Raw genomic sequence first — 22,724 nt, 5'->3', positions numbered from 1 at the left:
TTTTCTCTCAGTGCTCTGGTCTAGACACTCTAAGCTGGCCTGTATTCTAGTTTACAAACTCTAATTTCCTCTCTGTCTAAGTTTCTATTAAATCTTTCTGTTGAATTCCTAATTTCACTTGTTATATTTTTCAGACCTATACATTCCATTTGATTTTTAATATAGATTATTAGTACCTGCTGAAATTGTTTTTCTCTCTTTTCTTGAATATAGTTATTCTAATGTCCCTGTTTAATAATTCTAATATCTGAATCATCTGTAGGTCTGTTTCTGTTTGGCTTCGGTCACTAGTTTTTTCTTTTTTTTTAACATGCTTCATACATTTTAGTTGGACGCTGGACCTTGTGTATTGATTCCATTAAAATTATAGAGAGTCTGTATGGTGTTATCTTCTTTCTAAGAGGGTTAAGACCTCTTTTGGCAGCAAGGAGTACTTGCAGATCACCTTAATCCTGTTGAAGATTGATTTTGGAGCTGTTTTATTTCATTTTGTCTTTACTTCTAGGTTATAGACCTTCTGATGTCTCAACTGAGAGTCTGGGATGTTTACCAAGGCCATTTGACATTGGCAGGCCTTAAATTCCTATCTTTGCCTCCTCAGTACCACAATATTTCCAGCTGCTAGTTTCTGACAGTTTTCGTGTACAGCCTAGAAATTGGCCAAAGCCTCAAGTGGAGTTTGAACAGATTTCCAGGCTGATTTCCCTGTAGTATCCTTCTTTCAAGATTTTACCCCTCAAGTCCCAGCTGGTTTGGCTGTTCAAAACTCCAACATGTATCTTCTCCGGCCATTGGAACTACCACTTTCTATTCTCTCGTTCTAAATATTGGCAAATGCTCATGGAGAAAAAGCTAGGCGAATGTAGATCTCATTCATAGTGTTTACCTTCTCTTAAAGGATCAGAGCTTCTCAAGTTCTGTGTTGGTCACTGGCCATGGTTTTGAATGTTTTTTTATTTTCCCTTCTGCAGGTTTTACAGCAGATTTTAATGGAGAAGTGCTTAGTCCAAATCAAACTTGACAAAGGCAAAACTTTTCTATTTAGTGATTATGTTAAATATTTCAGATATATTTTTCAAGCTCTTGCTTTGTCATTGATTTTTAATACTATAGCACCGTAGTCAGAGAAGATATAGTCTGTGATATACCAGTTTGGACCAAATGAAATTGTCATTTTTGTACATCAAATATAGCTGAATATTGGTACTCTTGAAGAATTTCAAGCTGCAGTTCCTTTGCAATTTATTGATGCTTTAGAAAGGGAATATGGATTTTTTATAACATATCTTTCTTTGTTTAAAGAAAATAACATGTATCCTGTATTTGTTGGAGGTATTCTTTGTTTTTTCTTTCTCTTAAAACTGTCAGATGGGTGTGGTGGCTCATGCCTGTAATCCCAGCACTTTGGGAGGCTGAGGCGGGCAGATCATGAGGTCAAGAGATTGAGACCATCCTAGCCAACATGGTGAAACCCCGTCTCTACTAAAAATACAAAAATTAACTGGGTATGGTGGCATGCGCCTGTAGTCCCAGCTACTTAGGAGAGTGAGGCAGGAGAATCGCTTGAACGTGGGATGTGGAGGCTGCAGTGAGCCAAGATCACGCCACTGCACTCCAGCCTGGCAACAGAGTGAGACTCCGTCAAAGACTTAAAGACTTAAATGTCAGACCTAAAACCATAAAAACCCTAGAAGAAAACCTAGGCAATACCATTCAGGACATAGGCATGGGCAAGGACTTCATGTCTAAAACACAAAAAGCAATGGCAACAAAAGCCAAAATTGACAAATGGGATCTAATTAAACTAAAGAGCTTCTGCACAGCAAAAGAAACTACCATCAGAGTGAACAGGCAAACTACAGAATGGGAGAAAATTTTTGCAATCTACACATCTGACAAAGGGCTAATATCCAGAATCTACAAAGAACTCAAACAAATTTACAAGAAAAAATTAAACAACCCCATCAAAAAGTGGGCAAAGGATATGAACAGACACTTCTCAAAATAAGACATTTATGCAGCCAACAGACACATGAAAAAATGCTCATCATCACTGGCCATCAGAGAAATGCAAATCAAAACCACAATGAGATACCATCTCACACCAGCTAGAATGGCAATCATTAAAAAGTCAGGAAACAACAGGTGTTGGAGAGGATGTGGAGAAATAGGAACACTTTTACACTGTTGGTGGGACTGTAAACTAGTTCTCAACCATTGTGGAAGATAGTGTGGTGATTCCTCAAGGATCTAGAACTAGAAATACCATTTGACCCAGCCATCCCATTACTGGGTATATAGTCAAAGGATTATAAATCATGCTGCTATAAAGACACATGCACATGTATGTTTATTGTGGCACTATTCACAATAGCAAAGACTTGGAACCAACCCAAATATCCATCAATGATAGACTGGATTAAGAAAATGTGGCACACATATACCATGGAATACTATGCAGCCATAAAAAAGGATGAGTTCATGTCCTTTGTAGGGACATTTGCTCAGAACCATCATTCTGAGCAAAGTATCGCAAGGACAGAAAACCAAACACCGCATGTTCTCACTCATAGGTGGGAATTAAAAAATGAGAATACCTGGACACAGGATGGGGAACATCACACACCGGGGTCTGTCGTGGGGTGGGGGGAGTGGGGAGGGATAGCATTAGGAGATATACCTAGAGTAAATGACGAGTTAATGGGTGCAGCACACCAACATGGCACATGTATACATATGTAACAAACCTGCACATTGTGCACATGTACCCTAGAACTTAAAGTATATATATATAAAAAGACTATTCTTTCTCCTTCAAAACAAAAACAAAAACGAAACACACACACACACACACACACACACACACACACACACACACAAACTCTCTCTGGGCTTGCCCTCTGGGATTGCCTCTCACTGGGCTGCCTTTCAAGGTATTGTGCTTGAAATGGCCAGTAGAATCATCGGCTATTAACAGTGGGCCCAAAGTTTTCTACTATTTAGATGGATCCATCAGTACCACAAGTGCCACATCTTTCTCATGTCTTCCTATTAAGAAGCAGAACTGACCATGTTATCCTAAGCCACTACCCAATCCTTTTTCTTGATGACGTTAAAAATGCTATTGAGGGAGGGAAAAATGCAGTCAAAATTAAGACCTTCCAGTGGCATAATGGAGACTGAGGCAAAGGAAAATCCCAACAATATTTTTTTTATTTAAAATTTTGATATTTGAATCACTGTATTTTTTTGGTCTTAATTTTTACTTTTAAAACATATTGCATTAAAATACTATCTATCTTGATTACTGAGGTTTTTGATGCCTCCTTAAATTTTGTGTCTGAGGTGAGTGCCTCAAGGCCTCATCCTAGTTTGGTCCCCAGATGTTCAGCTTTGCAGGAAATGGAGCTCCTGGTGAGAGGTTTTTTTTTCCTCTCTGTGAAGTAGGCTGGGGCTTCTTGAAGCAATATAAGCTGAGGCAATGTAAGTTGACAGACCAGGTTGAGCCACAGACAGATCAGAGTACTTCCTTACCACCAATAACTGACTAGTTAAATATTTCTTACTCCAGACAGGAAAAGAGTTAGGCCCTATAAGAAGGAAAAGTCAGAGTCCTCCTCAGACTAACTTCACCCCTTCCCCTTCCCTCGTATGCTAGTAGAGTGGAGAGGAGCATAGAAAGAGGACACCATGGCCTCTCCCCTTTGCAGATCCACATGTTCTGTATTCAAAGAGGAGAGGAGAAGGGAGGGAAAGGGAGGGGGATGAAGAGGAGAGAAAAAGAGATTTATATTGAAACTGAGTTTGAAATCTTAATTAGACCGAATCTCTAATAACCAACAGTGACCAGACAGGGCATTTGTTCAAGTCATCATTAAACAACGCAAAAGGGAGATTTGATAATATAATGTGGAAGTCCTAAGGTGGTGTATTAGTCTGTTTTTGCACTGCTATAAAGAAATACCTGAGACTGGGTAATTTATAAAAGAAAGTGGTTTAATTGACTCACAGTTCTGCATGTCAAGGGAGGCCTCAGAAATGTTACAATCATGGTGGAAGGGAAAGCAGGGACCTTCTTCACAAGACAGCAGGAGAGAGAAGAACGAGGGAAGGAGGAATTTGCCAAACACTTATAAAAGCACCAGATCTCATGAGAACTCACACGAGGACAGCATGGGGGAAACTGCCCTCGTGATCCAGTCTCCTCCCACTGGGTTCTTCTCTCAACACTTGAAGATTATGGGGATTACAATTGAAGATGAGGTTGGGGTGGGGACACAAAGCCTAACAATATCAGGTAACAAAACCACTTCATACCCCATAGTAATTGGTTTCATATATGTTGATAATAAAGGATATTTTTAGGCATATTATTCAAATCTTTCATGTCATTGCTTAAGTTTTATCAACCTGATCTACTAGAATCTGAGAGAGGTGGATTAAATCTCCAATGACTATTACTGGGTAGTTTTTTGTTTTGTTTTGTTTTTGAGATACCTGGTCTCACTCTGTCATCCAGGTGATCATAGCTCACTGAAGTCTTGCTGGAACTCCTGGGCTCAAGCAATTCTCCCATTTCAGCCTCCTGAGTAGCCGGACTACAGGTGTGTGCCATCATGCCTGCCTAATTTTTTATTTTTTATTGATGGGGTCTTACTGTGTTGCCCATCCTGGCCTTGAATTCCTGTCCTCAAGTGATCTGCCTGCCTTAGTCTCCCAAGTAGCTGGGATTACAGGCGCAAGCCACCAAGCCCAGCTATTTTCTGTAGTTCTATTAGCTATTGCTTTATAAGTTTTCAGGCTATATTATTAGGTGGAAATATGGTCATAATAATTGTGCTTTTTTAATATTGTTTTTTTCTTATAAATATTTTTTTCTCTTGTGATTTTTAATTCTCTTTTGTCTGGTATTAAAACTTTTAGCCTTGCTCTCCTTGGATTTATATTTGCCTAGAATATTTTTCCAATGATTTATTTTTAACATTTCGGTGTTTTTAATCTTAAGGTTTCTTTCTGAAGTTTGATTTACTATTTTCTATTTATTCTTTATTCTTTTATTTTATCATTTTTTCATGTTTTCTACTGGGTAAATTAAATTTTATTTTGTTTCTCTGAAGATTGCACATTCTATTTTTATTCTTTTAATGAATACTCCTAACTTGTTTATACCCACATTTCCGCAGTTTCCTTCCATTAGCATCAAAAGCTTATCAATAGACATATCTTTCCTCTCTGAACATGACCAGAATTTCAGCACTCCCTTAATTCCTTTAGCTTTATGCTTCTGCTTATGCTCTGTGTATGCTTTTGGAATTTTGACATGGTCTTTGATATCTTAAATATCACTCTATTAGACTTGTAAATCTTTTCTTAATTTTGAGAAGTTCTCTGTCATCACTTCTTCACTCTTTCTTCCCCTACATAATCTCTTTTTCTTTTCCTTTTTAAAAAATTATTTGGATTCCTATTGGATGTATATTGAAGATTTTGCTTCATTGCCCTGTGTTCTTTTTTTTCATCACTTCATCCCATCCAGTATCTTCTATGCTACAGCTCAGCTGTATTCATTCTGCTCTTTAACCAATCCATTCATTTGATTTTTTTTTAATTCAACTATTGTATTTCTTATACCTAGGAATTCTAACTGATTTTCCTTTATAATATGTGCTCCCATTTTGTGCTTACATTGTCCACTCATTCTCTCTCTCTAAAGATATTTATTATGCTCATTTCAAAATCATACCAGTTTCATGTGTTTTACTCTTTTTGGTATAGGCCACTCCAATTGTTCATTTTGGTAATGCTTCTCTGATATCTTATTTTTTGCCTGTGAACTCACCCTTTATCCCCTTGGAATCTTTAGCTGCCTTTGCTAGTCCTGTCAGTAAGGGAGGGAAGGCAGAAGTCTAGTTCCTAGCTTGTGCTCTTTTTCAGATGGGACATAGTAGGGAACAAGAACCTCTAGAGATGATATTTCCGGGTGTAACACATCCCTGGATTTTTCTTTTGACATTTTTAACCTCTTAGTAATTTGGCCCTGTAAGAGCCTACAGGGTAGAGAGAAGAGGGGAAGGAAGGAAATGCTCATGGGGTCAGCCAGCTTACCTGTACTCAGTGACATTGGCTCCCCACCTTCCCCTGGCTCCACTCCCCTAATTTAGCCTGGGTTCCCCAAGATGGCTTTAGGCTTCCAGGGCTGCCTTTTTTGCCCATAATAGCTACAGTGCCCTAAAGATCTACATGAGGGAGGAAGAAAGGGCACAACTAGAAATCTTTCCCCAGTCTAGCCTATCCTAGAGGTCCATAGCCCTGTAGTCCTCAAGCTACCATTCCCCTCCCTCTATGCTAGGACCACCCTCTGCCTTCATCAGATTTCTCACAGCTTTGGGGTGTCTTGGGTGGGTGGGAGGCTACAACTATGATATCTGTCAACCTCTTTATATTCTCTGAGTCATCTTCCATGTTTGATTTAGGGGATGGAGACAATGACCCATGTTCATTTACCATCACAACCAGAGCTGTGAATAAATTATTTGTTTCTCCTTAATAGAAAATTAAGGCCTAAACCTCTGTGTCCATCAGAGACAAATTCTTTCAGCAAAATTATTAATATGGTCTCAATACTTACAGGATTAATAAATAACACAAAACATAACTTTAAGATCTTTTATAGAACCTTCACAATTTTTCCCCTAGGTTTCCACTCAATATTAATTTTACCTCAGGGGGAAAAAGGACCTTATGTAAAAACCCTTTATTCTCTCTTCACCCATTCATATTAAATAATACAAAATTATTTTAATAATTGTGATATGGAATCTAGAGACAAAACACTGGTCTACAAAAGTGAACCAATTCATTTCATAAATCACATTCTTCTGCTCCTTCCAGCAATTTCCCTTTTCCCTGGAAGGGGGATGTTATTGTGTTTTATCTGTGGCTCTTTGTGTAATTTTAATTTATCATTAAGTAACACTTCGCTTTTTAACATAAAGAATTCAGTGTGCTTGACGGAGCAGTACTCCAAGGAAAGTTAGTTTGAAGCGACAACTGTTTGGAGCAGAGGAGTTTATTAATTTATCAGAACCTTATGTTCAATTTCACATTTCTCAGCATAGGAACCAACAATCAGCTGCACCTGTTGCCAATTAAAGTATTAATGGCACATCAATCAAAGAAAAATCACTGGGAATGGAGATTACACAAGCTCTGCACTCACATCATTTTTTGGAAGTCATCCTTTATTTCAAAAATAAGTGAGATCTGCAAACTGTACCTTTCAGTCTGCATTCTCCACTTTTCCTCTAAGATAATTTGGTAGCTGAGTGCCTTAGACTGCGAAGGAAAATGCATTTTCCACTGGAAGAAACCACAGTCTTGTATTTAAAAATTAATAATGGTGCTATACATGTGGAGTGTGGCAGGACCCTGTTAACATTTTTAGGAAGTTTGACAAAAGTTAATTACCAAGTTTATAGAAAGCAGGGTGGCACTGGCATAGCTCAAAATGGATAGAATCTTCATTGCCCGTACAGGTTACTATGTTTGCTTGGAAGAAATTCATGGTGCTAACACAGAAGAGGCCAGCAGAGAGAGCTGTGCTTTTGAATTCCTTATTTAGAATAGGTCAATATTCTGGAGGGTATGGCTAGGGATAAGGATGGCTGAATAGGTCGATATTTTCGGGAAGGCATGGTGAGGAATGAAGATGGGGATGAGGATGGCCATAGAGGGAAGGAACAGTTGAAAGAACATAGGTTATGTGTTTGAACCTCGGCTCATTTTCTGTCTGGCTCCTGTTAATTAATTATTCTGGGCACTATTTTTCACACCTATAAAGTGGGGGTACAACGACTCCTCCTGGGGCCTTAGGAGGAGTAGATGAAAGGTGTATGAAAGAGTCTGGCACAGTACCTGGCATAGGTAGGTTCTTTCCTCTTCCTCTCCACTAGAACAGTCAGGTATCATGGTGTGGACAACATACTACCTTGCTGAGCTAAGGCAAGGTACTTAAAAATCAAGGCAATTAACCTCAGCCTGGAAGCAGAACCCTGGGAATGAATGAACACTTCCCGTATTCTCTTCTGCCAAAAAGCTGTCCTAAATTGCCTTTATATTTTCTCTTCCTTGAACTGCTGCAGTCTTTTTTTTTTTTTTTTAACTTTTAAATTAGAGACAGGGTCTCACTCTGTCACCCAGGTCAGCCATAGCTCACTGCAATCTCGAATTCCCCCCACCTCAACCTTCCTAGTAGCTGAGCCTACAGGTGTGCATGCCTGGCTAATTTTTTTATTTTCAGTAGAGATGGAATCTTGCTTGCTATGTTGCCCAGGCTGGTCTTGAACTCCTGGCTTCAAGTGATCTTCCTGCCTTAGCCTTCTAAAGTGTTGAGATTACAGGGGTGAGCCATGGCACCCGGTCCAGTTCTTAATATCTCTATTGCTTAAAATACTTGGTTGCTTTACTGAGGTAGAAATGACAACAAGACTGCCATAACGGTTAAGACCAGGATCTCTGGAGTCACATAGGCCTGAGGCCAAATTGAGGCCCTGCCACTTTTAAGCTGTGTCATCGTGGATAAATCTACCAGATTCTTTGTTGCCTCAGATTCTAACTCTGGAAAATGGGCATAAATGCTGACCTCACATAATGGTCCAAAAGAGTGTAATGAGAATGCAAATACCTTGCACAGTGTCCCGTGAATAGTGGTGGCTGTTGTTATTGGCCAGACAGGACTAATACGGAAAGCTCCACCATGTCAGAATGTTTCTGGCAGGCATCACTGGAAAGGTGTTAAGTATAGGAGAAACAAGTAAAAGCAAGTAGGAAATTTTAAGTCGGGGCTGTTTGCCCTCTAGCTGAATTTATGCAACACATAGGCGATGTTATAGTGGCATGTGCCTTTTGAGGCAGTGACAGAAGATGCCAGGATTAGCCTAGTTTATATTATTAGGGAAACACTCTAGTACATCTGCCTTACATTGCAAGTGGAATACAAGCTAGAAGGCAGGTGCCGTACCTTCTTCTTTGTTGTGTCCCTCACATGTCTAGTACAAAGCTTTGTGCATAGTAGGTGTTCAATTAATATGTATTGATCAGTAAAATGAGTTTCTTGTTGAATAACCCAGAGTGTCTCTAATTATTTCAAAATGTTCTCTTTTCTTTTTTTTTTTCTGAGACGGAGTCTTGTTCTGTCACCAGGTTGGAGTGCAGTGGCGCGACCTCAGCTCACCGCAACCTCCGCCTCCCGGGTTCAAGTGATTCCCCTGCCTCAGCCTCCCAAGTAGCTGGGATTACAGGCATGCACCACCAAGCCTGGCTAATTTTTTGTATTTTAGTAGAGACAGGGTTTCACCATGTTGGCCAAGATGGTCTCGATCTCCTGACCTCGTGATCTGCCCACCTCGGCCTCTCAAAGTGCTGGGATTACAGGTGTGAGCCACCATGCCCGGCCTCAAAATTTTCAAAGTCATTCTCAGAATATACTTTAAAAGAAAAAAAATCCATTGTAATTTAATAATATTATTTCAAATATTTTGGATGGCCAAAGGCTAGGAAACAGAGGAGTGTCAATATAGTGGATCTTGATGCTAGAATGGTTTGGAATTACTGCTTTAATGTGTGGCTATGGTTTTGCATCCTTCATTGTAGCATAATTACATGTACAGATTTTGATTTTCCTATCCATCATTTTTTCCTTTGCAGAGCTACCTTTGACCATTCATTCTGCTGTAGTGAGATTGTCAATAACAACACTCCAGCCTTCATTACTACCTCTGAACTGCCTAGCCTTAAGAATAGGTGTGACCAGTCATTGCACCTCATCCTCAGGCAACCAAGATTGGTCCATGGGGCGGGCACATGACCAGAATAAGGCCAAGCACATTGTTTGATATAGAGATGCCATGCCTAAAAAGTGATTTTTCCTCTGGGGTTTCTAAGCCTAGAGTAAAAGGCTATTCTCCACAAGGTGAGGTCCTTTCTGCTGTAGTAGCACATGATGCAGCACTGTGCAAAGAGAAGAGAGAAGCAAAATGAGAGATGAGTAGGGTGGGAGATTCCCGTGAGCACAGAATTCCTGATTTCAGTACCTGGGATCTTTGCTGCTATAGCCCTTCCTCCAATTCCGAAAGCTATCCAGCACCTTTCCCAGCCTTGCAAGCAATATATATATTCTGGCATTCAGTGTTCAGCACACTATATGTGTACATCAGGATTTCTCAGCTTTGGCACTGTGGACATTTTGGACTGAAGAGCTGTGCATTGTAGGATGTTTGACAGTATCCCTGACTTCTACCCACCAAGTGCAGGTGGCACCACTGCCCGGGTTGTGACAAACAATAATGTCAAGTGTTTCCAGACATTGTCCAATGTCACAGGGAAAGGGGAGGGACAAAATCATTCCTGTTAAGAACCGCTCATGTATACAGAATGCAAGATCCATGGCAGCAGGTTTGCTTTTTCTTTCCTTTTTTGGGATCTGTATTCCCAGTACCTAGAACTGTGCCTGGATCATAATAGGTGCTCAATATATGTTTATTCAGTGAGAAAACAAATGGGTTCAAAGTAAATGGAGGACATTGTTGCAGATGCTGCAGGAATCAAAAGCAAAGAAAGTTGGGCCCGGTGGCTCACCCCTGTAATCCCAACAGTTTGGGAGGCCGTGGAGGTGGATCACTTGAGCTCAGGAGTTTGAGACCAGCCTGGCCAACATGGTAAAACCCCATTTCTACAAAAAGTACAAAAATTAGCTGAGTGTGGTGGCGTGTGCCTATAGTCCCAGCTACTTGGGGGACTGAGGCAGGAGGATCGTTTGAGCCTGGGAAGCAGAGGTTGCAGTGAGCTGAGATGGCGCCACTGCACTCCAGCCTTGGTGACAAAGTGAGACCCTGTCTCAAAATAATAATAATAAGAAGAAGAAGAAGAAGAGGAAGCAAAGAAAAGAAATCCAAGGAAGAAAACCATGTTATCTTCTAATACTATGACAATGCAGGCTCAAACAAACAAACAACAAATAAAGAAGAAGAAAAAAACACACATAATTTGGCAAATGAAGAATCTCATGTACAACACAGTTCCTTTTAATGTGGAAAGTAGAGAGTTGGGTCAGGGAGGAGGGAAAAATTGATTTTAGGAATTCTCCTTAAAGCACTGTGGCTTTCTACATTCTCTCTGTGTGTGTCTCTGTCTCTGTCTCTCTCTCTCTCTCTCTGTCTCTCTTTTTTATTTTAACAGAGCAGTACAGCCCAGCAGTGAAGACTGATTTGGGACCTAGGTAGTTAAAACAGAACCTGAAAGAATGCCTCAGGAGGAAGAAAATATCTATAGTAATTTTGCTTTTGTTCTCTAAAAATGACACATGCTTTTTGAAGTGTATTCTGATTTCCACACCTTTATTGAATAGTTTTCCCATCAGGATTGAAATGATCAGCACATAGAAGAGCCACCCCTAGATTTTATCTTTTTCCTTTTATTATAACTCAATAAAGAAGATGTGAGTTAGATAATTTAGTTTTACAATAAGTTTTCCCACATTGAGGGACACCTGATATATGAAAACATACATGCATATTCTTGGCAATACTAATGTAGCATTCATAAAGTGACTGAAACTTATCCAGTCACATCATGTGAGACACAAATTGCAGGTACTCCATCCATATCCAAATAGAGCAGTGATTATACAGTTTGGAAGTTGCCAGAACAACAGCCCCTGTTCATCAGAAAAGAAATAATACAGAGCTGTTTCCAAACTGCATGGCCACACTCTCTACTTTCTCCACCTGCACTGCACCTGAGCTCCATAAGATTATCATCGGCTGAGACCTATGTAAATCCTTAAGTTCTCAAAAAGCATGACTTCCTTTTCAGTTTTATCACCAGTCCCAAATAATTAGTTTACTTTTCAGCAGTGTTTCACACTAAGCAGTTTTGTTTATTTGCTTGTTGTCTAGAGTGGACAGCAATAAAGCCCCAAGGAGAGGAAATCCTGGGTGGTCAGCCAGGCACTCCACCAGCAAAATGATTCAGTCTCTGCCTCAGCCACAAGAACAGGCCATTGAATTTAATGCCTCAATAATATTTAAATCACTGCATGTTGTTGAGAGGCAGGATAATGTGGTCAAAGTCACTTGCTTTGGAGTTAGACAAGCCTGGGTTTGCAAATTTACTAACTGGGGGCCCTTGGGCAAGTGATGTAACTGCTCTGTCAATAGATACCATGTGTAAAATGTTCACACTATAATACTCATAAGGTTATAATAGTCTACCCCCAAAGGGGTGCCATTGTGATTAACTTCATTCAGGGTCACTCACAAATAATGAAAATCATGAACGTTAAATCCATGAATGCTAAGATGCATAATGCAATTTTAGCATTCAACAGCAATAAGAGAACACTATCAGGTAGTCCGTGCTTCAAGCATTTTCATGATTCTGGATTGGTCTCTGAATCAGATTTGCTGATAGGCAGGTGGGAATTAAATCCTAGGTTTCCTAGTTAGATCTTACCTATGAGGTAGCTGGACTCAGAATTCAAATCTCCAAGGAAGCCACAAAGTGGTTCATGACTATCTTCCACTTGCAGTTGATTCTGCTCCAGATTAGACTATTACTTCCCTTTTTTTTTTTAACTTTGCTTTTGGAGATAATAGAATCACTACATTTAGATGAAGTAAACTAATATCCTGTTGAAAGCTGTAAAACAGTGGCCATTAAATCTCAGTTATAGTCAATAAATGGCTGTAATTGCCTAATCTATATAAGAAAACATTCGTTTTTCCAGCAATGTATATGTGCTATGGTCTGGATATCTGTGTCCCCCAGATTCATATGTTGAAACCTAATCACCAATGTGATCATATTAGGAGGTAGGGCCTTTGGGGAGTGATTAAATCATGAGGGCAGAGCTCTCATGAATGGAATTAGTGCCCTTACAAAAGAGGTCTCGGAGATTTTCCTTGCCCCTTCTACCACATGAGGAAACAGCCAGAAGGCGCTGTCTGTGAGGAGCAGGCTCTCATCAGAAACCAAATCTGCCTGCACCTTGATCTTGGACTTCCTAGCCTCCAGAACCATAAGAAATAAATGTTTGCTGTTTAGAAACCACCAAGTTTATGGTATTTTGTTACAGCAGCTTGGATGGACTAAGACAATGTGACAAATTATAAGGAAATCATTGAGAAATCTAAAATCTAGAAGTCTAAAATCAAGAAATTTGAAGGTTTCTCACTGGAATGATCCAGTGTGTCAATTTTTATTGAAAAACTGATGTTAAAGCCTTATATTTCAAAGAAATACATCTTAAAACATAGACACTCCCACAGTCATCTATCTTAAGATACTGGAACTAACTTTCCAAAGTACCAGAAAGCTTTAATTAATTACCATTCTGTGTATGATACAACACCAGGTGCTGTGTATATTGACATACACTTGGTCTCTGGCCTTAAGAAGATTTTCATCAACAACATACACCATTGATGCAGATAAAAATCATATTACACTTTGGGGAAATAGCAATTGAATGTCAGTAACATGTGGGCTTCCAATTATTTGTTTTCATTTTCAAATGGCTAAGTTTGAATAAATAATTGTATCTTGGATAAGTCAGCAGACTTCTCTAAGCAATGAAGAAGGATTAAGTAAACTAATTTCATACATTTTTCAAATTTACCGACTTGTCTCTCCACAGCTATATACTGTAGACCACCATCATGTCTGAGTTACTGCAACAGCCTTCTAACTCTTCTCTAGTCTTGCCCCTTATGGCAAATCATTCTCTCAAGCAGAGTCAGTTAATTTTCAAAAGTAGGCACATGAACTTTTATTAAAAATCAGAACTTGACTATTATCGCTGTTAATACACAGATGTTAGAATGTCTCTAAAAGTAAACTCATCTGACCTAAAGGTTAAATTTTCTAGAGGCCAATTTTGGGAATACAGAGCAAGTTTTTCTTACAAACACCACCCTGTATTGGAGAATTATCTTTTTCTAGTTGTATATTTTAGCTCAAGTTTTGAATTCATTTAAATGATCTTATTAATAAAATACTAAAAATCTAAAAAGAAAATGAAAGGTGGCACATGATTGGTTTATTTCTCTGCTTAAAACCCTCAATAGCTCCCCAGTGCACTTAGATTAAGGCTAAACACTTGGAGCTTACACGGTCCTGTGGGGTCTACCTTCTGCTTACCTTTTCTAGTCATTTCACCCCTTGCAAAATGTACCACAGCCTCTAACACAGCTGGTTAATGCCTACTTATCCCCTTCTTTTTCAGGTAAACTTTTTCTTATCTCTGAATTATGGGTTAGTTGATTTTTTCATGTGCCAGCATGACTCTTAGTAGTCTCCTCCACCACCATTACACTACTTACACTACTAAATAATAATACAATTGTTTACTTTTTTGGATCTTCACTCACTTCTAAGTTCCATGTAAGCAGGCCCATACATTTCCTGTTTACCACTATATCCCTAACACTTATCACAGTGCCTAGAAAACAGTAGATATTGTTATAGCAAATTAGAATGGAGACCAGACCTGGAAAATTCCAGAGCAGTCCTTGAAAGTATCCTTAACTTTGCTTGGAATGCAAACATAAGCAAAACTTAACTTGGGCCATTTCTTATAAATACTTGGATTAGAGAAAAACAAAACTTGACCTCAACCAGCAGAAGCCGCCCACTAACTTACAGTCATCTAACTAGGGACTCTTCAGTGTGATAATACAACCGTACGGCTGGGTGCAGTGGCTCACACCTGTAATCCCAGCACTTTGGGAGGCTGAGGTGGGCGGATCATGAGGTCAGGAGATCGAGACCATCCTGGCTAACACAGTGAAACCCCGTCTCTACTAAAAAATACAAAAAATTAGCCAGGCGTGGTGGCAGGCGCCTGTAGTCCCTGCTACTCGAGAGGCTGAGGCAGGAGAATGGCGTGAACCCGGGAGGTAGAGCTTGCAGTGAGCCGAGATCGTGCCACTGCACTCCAGCCTGGGCGACAGAACAAGACTCCATCTCAAAAAAATAAAATAAAATAAAATAAAATAAAAAACAAATAATACAACTGTACAGTGTAACTAATCAGATATTGTCTTTGTCTTGCTTCTGCATTTGCCTTTTGAAAGCTTGACCCTTGTGCTCTTTTCACGGAGCTCAAGGAACCTGTAAAGACTTCTTTTGGTTTGGTGCTTTCTGATTCATGAATTGCTGTTTGCTCAAATAAACTCTATAAATACTTTTGTGTCTCACTTCTAATTTCAACAATACACAGTACATATTTTGTTGAATTAGGTGACTTTTCTAGTGGTTTGATTGCTCTTTGCATTGGTGTCTTTTCTTTGAGAGCACCTGCATCCAATAGGACTTGGTGTGATAAGAATATTCTGTATCTGTGCTTTTCTAATACTGTGTCCACTAGCCACATGTGGCCATTGAACATTGGAAATGTGGCTAGTGAGACCAAGAAACTAAATCTTTAATTACATTGAGTTATAATTAATTTAAATTTAAATAACCAAGTGCAGACAGCCATATTGGACAGCACACTCCCAGATCTTTATTTGGTAAGATTTATATATGGTCAGATTCATACAGTGTTACATTTTTTTCAGGAAATGGGTCTAGAGCTACGTTTTTCACTAGTAGCCACTAGCTACTTGGGACTGTTTAAATTCAAATGTGAATCAGTTAAAACTAAATAAAACTTAAATATTTGTGTTGCAGTCCTGCTAGCCGCATTACAGCTTACTCAAAAGCCAGATTTGGCTAGTTACCATACTGAACATTGCAGAGAACGTTTCCATTATCACAGAAAGTTGTCATGGACTGCACGGGTTTGAAGAATAGCTCACCTGACCGGAAACAAAGATACAAATTCTTCCCAATGGGGTGTTTGTTACCTATGGGTCCTGACTATTAGGAAGACTTGATTAGAGAACTGAGGTCATATTGCTCTAGAAAGCTGATAAGATCCAGCTCTTACCTTATCTGAATAAGATATTGACCCCTATGTCCCAGGGTAACCCTAAATTAGGGACACTGATGAGGACAAAGTAGCTGACACCCAACAGAGGAGTCCAAGTTGACTCAGGCAGGTATTCTCTTATAAAAGAGTGTCAGGGTCAATTTCAACAGTCCCAATTCATGCTCCTTATTTATTCCCAGACATGACAGCTGGCAAAGTTGCAGTGACCTCTTGACCCCTCGCTGCTACCTGATTCCCAGAAGGCAACCTCTTCCTAGAGCATCTCTTTTCTCTTTATTCGTGTTCAGCTCTGAGATTGGCCAGCTCTCCTCCCCCATGATGCAGCTATTGGCAGCTCCAGTCTTTGTTGCCTCCAGAATGGATAACCACAAAGCGTCCCTGGAAGACTACCCAGAAGCTTCAGCTGGCACAGTGTGGCGCTGTCCATCTGCTTAAAAGCACCGGGCTTGCCATGCCAGGAACACCTGCGCTCCACGGTGTGCCCTGGCTACCTCGTCACTTCACAGTGACATTCAAGGTGCAGTCCTGAATGCCCATGCTGGAAATGGCTATTTTGGAGGTTTTCTCCTCCCCTCAGCAGCATCCCAGCAGTGCGATGCTCATCATCTAAGAATGGCCCCGAGCAGGGGGTTAAAGTCAGGCCATTTTCGGAAGAATTTGCTTCTCCTCCTGGTTTGACAAAGCTGACTTTTCTGTGTTCTGGGACACAGTGAAAAAGCCATCTGTTAAGTTAGGCTTGTGCCATGAAGGGTGGTCTTGGGGAGCAAATATTTAAATAGTGTTTTTCTGTCCTCCTCATGTACATTTGGAACTTTAAAAACATATCAATAAAAAAATGATTAACTACAAGCCTTCCGTTTCTATTAGGATTCCTTTTCCTTCTTCTTCTTCTTTTTCTTAATTAAGTTAACTTTGTTGGCAATTTTGTGCATCTTCCCCAGAATAGTCAATGGTCCCTCCACTCAGTTACCTCACCAAGTCATAATCCTCATTTCTCAATCTTTGGCCACAGAAGGGCTTTGCTTTAGCTGTTTTACTTCTCCTATTTACTTCCCCTCAAGCCCACTTCACCCCAGTGTTTTAAAACCATGACCATTAAAAATTCTTTTAAAAAACACTTAAATAGTATCACCCCCCCCCTTAAAAATGTCTTGTCAGATTTCTTCCTCTTGTTTGCTTCAGAAAGTGGTGCTTTGATTGTCCATTAGAGAGTTGTTTACATTTCTCCAAAAGCTCCATTTAGTTTCCTTGACAAGGTGGAATAAGTGACTGGCTGTGATGGATAGAGGCACCTGTCCTAATGGCTGCTCACACTGTGCCCACCAGTGCACGTTACATTGATAAATTGACAACAGTTGGGACATGCTCTGCTAGCAGCAAGAATGAGGCTACGAGGACAAACACAGGCGGTTAGACAGTCTGCTTTAATATTCCTGGGAAAGGTGTACAGCCTCCTAATCTAACACCCCAACAGCTGCGGTGAGGAATTAGTGCACAGGCAGAATTTCTTTGTTGCCTTGACACTACCTCTGCTAGTTAGCCTGGAATTATATTCACTGTAAAAGATTCCTTGGTCTTCCAGTGATATGCCTGTAGTACTTGGGTTGGGTGATTTAATGAAAACTATAAGATTTTAATTTTGTTATGAATGTATGGGTTTTTAAAAAGATTCCTTCATTGAACTTTTCTCCTTCCTCTGATGAGAAAAACAATAAGGACAACAAAATGCCTTATTAGCTATGAGTTGATTATCAGGAAAATGTGGGACATAGCCTTAGTCAACACTAAGGTGTTAATTATCTGGAATAAGGAGCTCAGGAGGGCCCAAATTTCCAGTAATGAAGAGATAACTGTCCGTCAGGACACCCCATGCAGCCAGGGGGTCTTAGAAGGTGTTCCGTTCTCTATCCTGCTTCCACTTTCATTTTCTTTTTCCACTCTGCTGGTTTCGTGTTACCTTTAAAAGACCGTGCAGCAGTGGGTCTTAGCAACTGAATCTCCCCCATGTTGACAAAGAGCCGAGGCAGGCACATAGCTATAAGGGCAGACCCAAGATTTTGCAGTCTCTCTTCATAACGTCCTCCCTCTCAGATAAGTTGAGAGCATCTGGGGCAAAGTGGTGGGTGGATCAGCTCACATCGCTGGGCCAAGAGCCGCCGCCGCAGCAGCAATCTCGACACAGTCCCTCGCTGCTTCATCCATTACATGCTTATCTTAACTGAAGACTAATCTAAAGGAACAAATGACCACACGGAAAATGCTACAACTTAATACAAAGTCATAAAAAAAAAAAAAAAGAATGCAGGCGCGAAAGAAGCACGGACATAATAATGCTTCCCTGAGCCTCGCTTTTGAATGGCCTAGTTACTGATTTTATGATAAGACACAGTTTGCCTTTATGATTTGCATGGCTAATGAAGCAATTAGCAGCCATCATATATAAAACATGCTAGTTCTTCATTAGACACCAAACAAAATGGCATAACACGAGATGTATAGTGTGGGGAGGCTCAAGTGACTTGCTCATTCTGTTTACTTTGTGTGGAGTTTTGTTGGAAGCCTGGTCGCTGCACGCATCACATTTAGAAGGCTAGACTGTGGTTAGTTTGATGTGAAATTCTGACTGGCTGGCAGTCGCCTCCACTCCCCACCCCCTAACTGCTACTAAATTTCATTTCAAGTTATAATTATTGACATTGGAAACAGCTACTCGTATCACAACAACAAAGCAACAATTATACAGGATCTGGTGTTTCTCATGCAAATTACAGCAATAAAATACAGGAAAATCCGGCCCACTTACAGACCAGTCTTTGTCTTTGGAGAACACAGTCTGAACTATTTGGTTAACTAAATTAAAATGTAAATCTTCGCTGGCTTTTCTTCTTAGATAGCGATATGAAACAGTTTCTAAAAGACAGAAAAAGCTTAAGGGACCACATTTCAAACAACTTGTCATGAATATTTTTTTTAATGAATTAGGTCTGAAAAGCTTAACTGTCTATAACAATCACGGATTCTACGATGCTGTTCAAACAGGAAAAGCAGAAGAAGGGAGAGAGTCCTGTATATTTTCCCCTTATATTTTTGTTTGTAAAGGAACTTGAGAGTGTTGGAAGATGCACGGCAGTAGAGTCCCTTGCGTTGCACAAGTAAAGCCATAGCTCTCAGACTCCCGGTCGGTGTAACATGTATAATGACACATATAACCTAGAGGAGGAGATTAGTGAGCATTAAAGCTGAGTTCTTTTACTTTATTAGTGTTGCTTTCCTTCCTGTCTTTGTCTCTTCTCCACACAAAACCCAAGCTTGTGAAAAAGTGTCCCAGCGAGGGAGGGCTACATTAAAAAGTCAACCACGGTGGCATTAGCATTAAGGCGCTCTGAATGCAGCCACTCTGAGCCACATGGAGTTCTGCAAAGAACCGGAAACAATGATTTGAATCTATAGGGAAATGGCATGGTTTCCGATCCATTATCATTACTGGTTTAAAAAACAAAACTAAACCAAACAAAGCCCCCCTCGACAAGCATAAAAAAGGGTTGGATCCACAAGGCCGCAATCAGAACTACAGAAGACAACATCAAAGAAAGGAGAAGAAAAGCAACTGCTTGTGCCTCTGGCCAGGATTCAGCTAACAACGCATCTGCTTTGAAAGCCATACCTCAGAGTTTGACCACAAGTAAACTGACCCGTAGGAAGCCACGACAATGGAGACACTGACATTTAATTTATGTATTTAATTTTTTTATACAGAGAAAAGCAATTGTGTGATCACATCTCATTTATAACAAATCTGATCTTTAAAAGGCAATAATTTTACAAATGCACTTTTGCATTAAGAATACTGTTATCATAAGCATGGAGCAAACACTGTGTGGGCAGTCACTCTGACTTATAGCAGCTCTGTACAGCCGCTGCAAGATAACCAAGAGTAATGGTTTTTGATAATCAGGCCACACTATTAATATAACATGAACCACAAGTGCTTTTGTACTGCAGCTCTGGTTGAACTAGCAAATCTCATTGGAATATAAAGAAGGGGTGGGGAGTCATGTTCTGTTTTCTGCTACTTCTGCACTGAGAAATATGCCTCAAGGTGCTGTCTTAGGTGTTTCATGTCTTAGGGCACATGTAGTGGCGCTGAAGAATGTTTCCCTTTAGAACCTCTGGCCCTTTCTGCTCAGTTCGAGTTCAGTGACTACCTACTAGGTCAGAATTTAGGTCCGTGAAATGCAGCAGATGGATTCCAAATGGCAGTTTTGTTGGCTGGAGTAAAGCTGGTGGAACATGCTGAGGCCTATAGCAAGCTGGGTTTATGCTGGTCTCTCACTGGTCTGTGACTGTTGAAATATTGCTGGGTGTAAAGGGACTCATTTTGGCCAATGTGAGCAAAGGGGAATGCTGCCCCTCCATCGTAAATGTTAATGTGAAGGAAAATATGAGGGAAACACTTCTGGTGGTAAGAGTCAGACAACATAATCATAACAAGTAAAACCAGGCTTAAGCATGTCACTGCAATGTTTATTCATATGGTGACATTTACTGTAGCTTTCCTCTAAAAGGCAATGGTTTCCTCCTGTTTTAACAACCCAGAAACCATTATGAAGTTGCTTTGGACACATGATGTGTACTTCTGTCATAGAGCTCTCCATTTCCTAGGACATCTGCAATGGGAGTGAATTATGTCTAGAAAATCAATGCTTGGGCCAGTTCTGTAAATTTGAGGAGGCATGTAAAGAAACATATTTCCCGAATTTCACAATGAGGAGAGAAGATTAGAAAGGGCCGATTAAAGAAGCAGAGCCTCTATAAGACTGAGTGCTGTGTTTAAACATTTAAGAACCTCCTCCCGTGCCATGTTTTTTGTAAAACTTGCCCTACGAATGCACATCAGGAGTGGATCTCTCTGGATCTCTTCAGCTGTCATGGCAGGAGATGAAGGCTAATGTTTATGGTGCTTAATTGTGCTTCAGTTGTGATGCTTTTGTGTGATGCTTTCGTCACCATATAATGCCTTATATTGTTATTCATTCATTTATCAAACATTTATTGAGCATTTACTATGTGCCAGTCATTTTACCAGGCATGCAGAAAGAGGATGAAGTGAATCTGTCTCAAGCATATCAGAATCTGGTAGGAAAGAATAGACATGTACATAATTAATTATAAAACTTGGTAGAACATGTTAAAGAGAAGTACATTTAAGTTGCTGTGGGAAAGATTACATTGAATAACATGGAATTAATGAAGATTTTGATGCATTTAATCTGGTCCTTAAATAATGTGTGGGTTTTAAATACATGTTTTGTTGTCCCCACTATGATGGAAATTAGTTGAAGTTAGTCACCATGTTTAATTTTTATGAATATATTTAATATATTGCTATATTGAGTCAAATGTCTGTTCTATGGAGGCCTTACATTAATGGATACCATCTATAGAGCACTTGCTATGTTTCAGGCATTGTTATAAGCCCATATGCTCTTCTTTAACCCACGTAGCATCTGCAGATAGATTCAAATTATCCCCCATTTTATAGAGAAAACTGAAGCACTGAGAGGTTCACTAAATTGCTCAACTTCATAGCTATTAAGTGGAGAAGCTGGGTTGGAGCTAGGGCAGTCTGGTCTGAGTCTATATTCCTTACCCAAACACTTTAACTGCTTCTGGTCAATAAACACTGAATGTTGAACAAATCCTGATCAGTTACAATGCAATTTTACTTATCACTGTTGAATTTCTCAAGGATACTCGGCTCAGGAAACAACACAAAAAATCATCAGGGTGCGTAAAAATTGGTTTACAATTTAATTAATTCTCTTCATAAGAAAGTCAAGCCATTGTTCACAATGTTTGTTCTCTTGAAAGCCTTGAGGTATTGAATCATCTAGGATGGTTTCAAGTTACACAGATTTTTAAGATAATAGTTTTATTGTTTGATAAACACAGCATCATTGCCCTGGGCATCAAGTCCGGTGTTTAGTCTTGCATTATCATGATACAGTGTTATGATGCACATCCGTATGGTAAAGCTGGGTTCTATGGACCTGAGTCTCCAGCACCCTTGGTGCTCCACATGAGTTGCAGAACAATCCTTCCCTGTCAGAAAAGAATTCATTGTTCAGAAGATGATCAGTAGCTTGATCTTGTTTGCACAGGTTTCAGTGGTGTAGAGTGTAGGGAGTTGGTGGGACAACTGGGTAGAGAGTAGGCAATGCCACCATACATATAAGCATGTGAGCTGCGTGCAGACACCTGCTCCATTGGAGAAGCGAAGAAATGGAATGTCCTCAAGTGGACCAGCTATCTGCATTTCACCAGGTTCAATCTTTGCTTAAATCCTTTTTTCCACAATACAGCTGAACTTGCCTGTTTCAAATAAGAAGTTGTGAAAAATAAATATGAAACTGACAGATACATTTATCCTTGTAAAAATTAGCAAGGAACAAAGAAAACTATAATGTTCAATTTTGCTACAGTTATTGAAAAATTGCTATTCTTGTACATCACTTACATGTAGTGCAAAAAATTGTGATCTTGGTGATTTGTAAACTTTATCTAGAGCTATAAAATGCTATGCCAAAGGTACACATAATTCTATGGCCAGTAGTTCATTATAAGGAAGCAGTTATGAACATAAAGATTCGTAAACAAGGATGTACATCTAAAATTATTTAAGATATTAAAAAACCAGAAATAGCCTAAATTTTTATCAATAGGGAAACTACTA

The 22,724-nt window shown here is 39.7% G+C and overlaps 1 long non-coding RNA gene across 1 annotated transcript in view; it reads right to left on the bottom strand.

Annotated features, from left to right (window-relative positions):
• Positions 1 to 19,561: 19,561 nt before the first annotated feature.
• The window catches only part of LOC103784402 (uncharacterized), an 837,516-nt gene continuing 834,353 nt past the window's right edge, over positions 19,562 to 22,724 (bottom strand). Inside the window, exon 8 of the long non-coding RNA XR_010110850.1 lies at positions 19,562 to 22,363. This is a non-coding gene — a long non-coding RNA (uncharacterized LOC103784402). The remainder of the gene's footprint in view (positions 22,364 to 22,724) is intronic.

The sequence above is a fragment of the Pan paniscus genome, chromosome 1, assembly GCF_029289425.2.
Source record: "Pan paniscus chromosome 1, NHGRI_mPanPan1-v2.0_pri, whole genome shotgun sequence".
NCBI lineage: Eukaryota > Metazoa > Chordata > Mammalia > Primates > Hominidae > Pan > Pan paniscus.
This window is presented reverse-complemented; position numbering and strand designations above follow the sequence as displayed.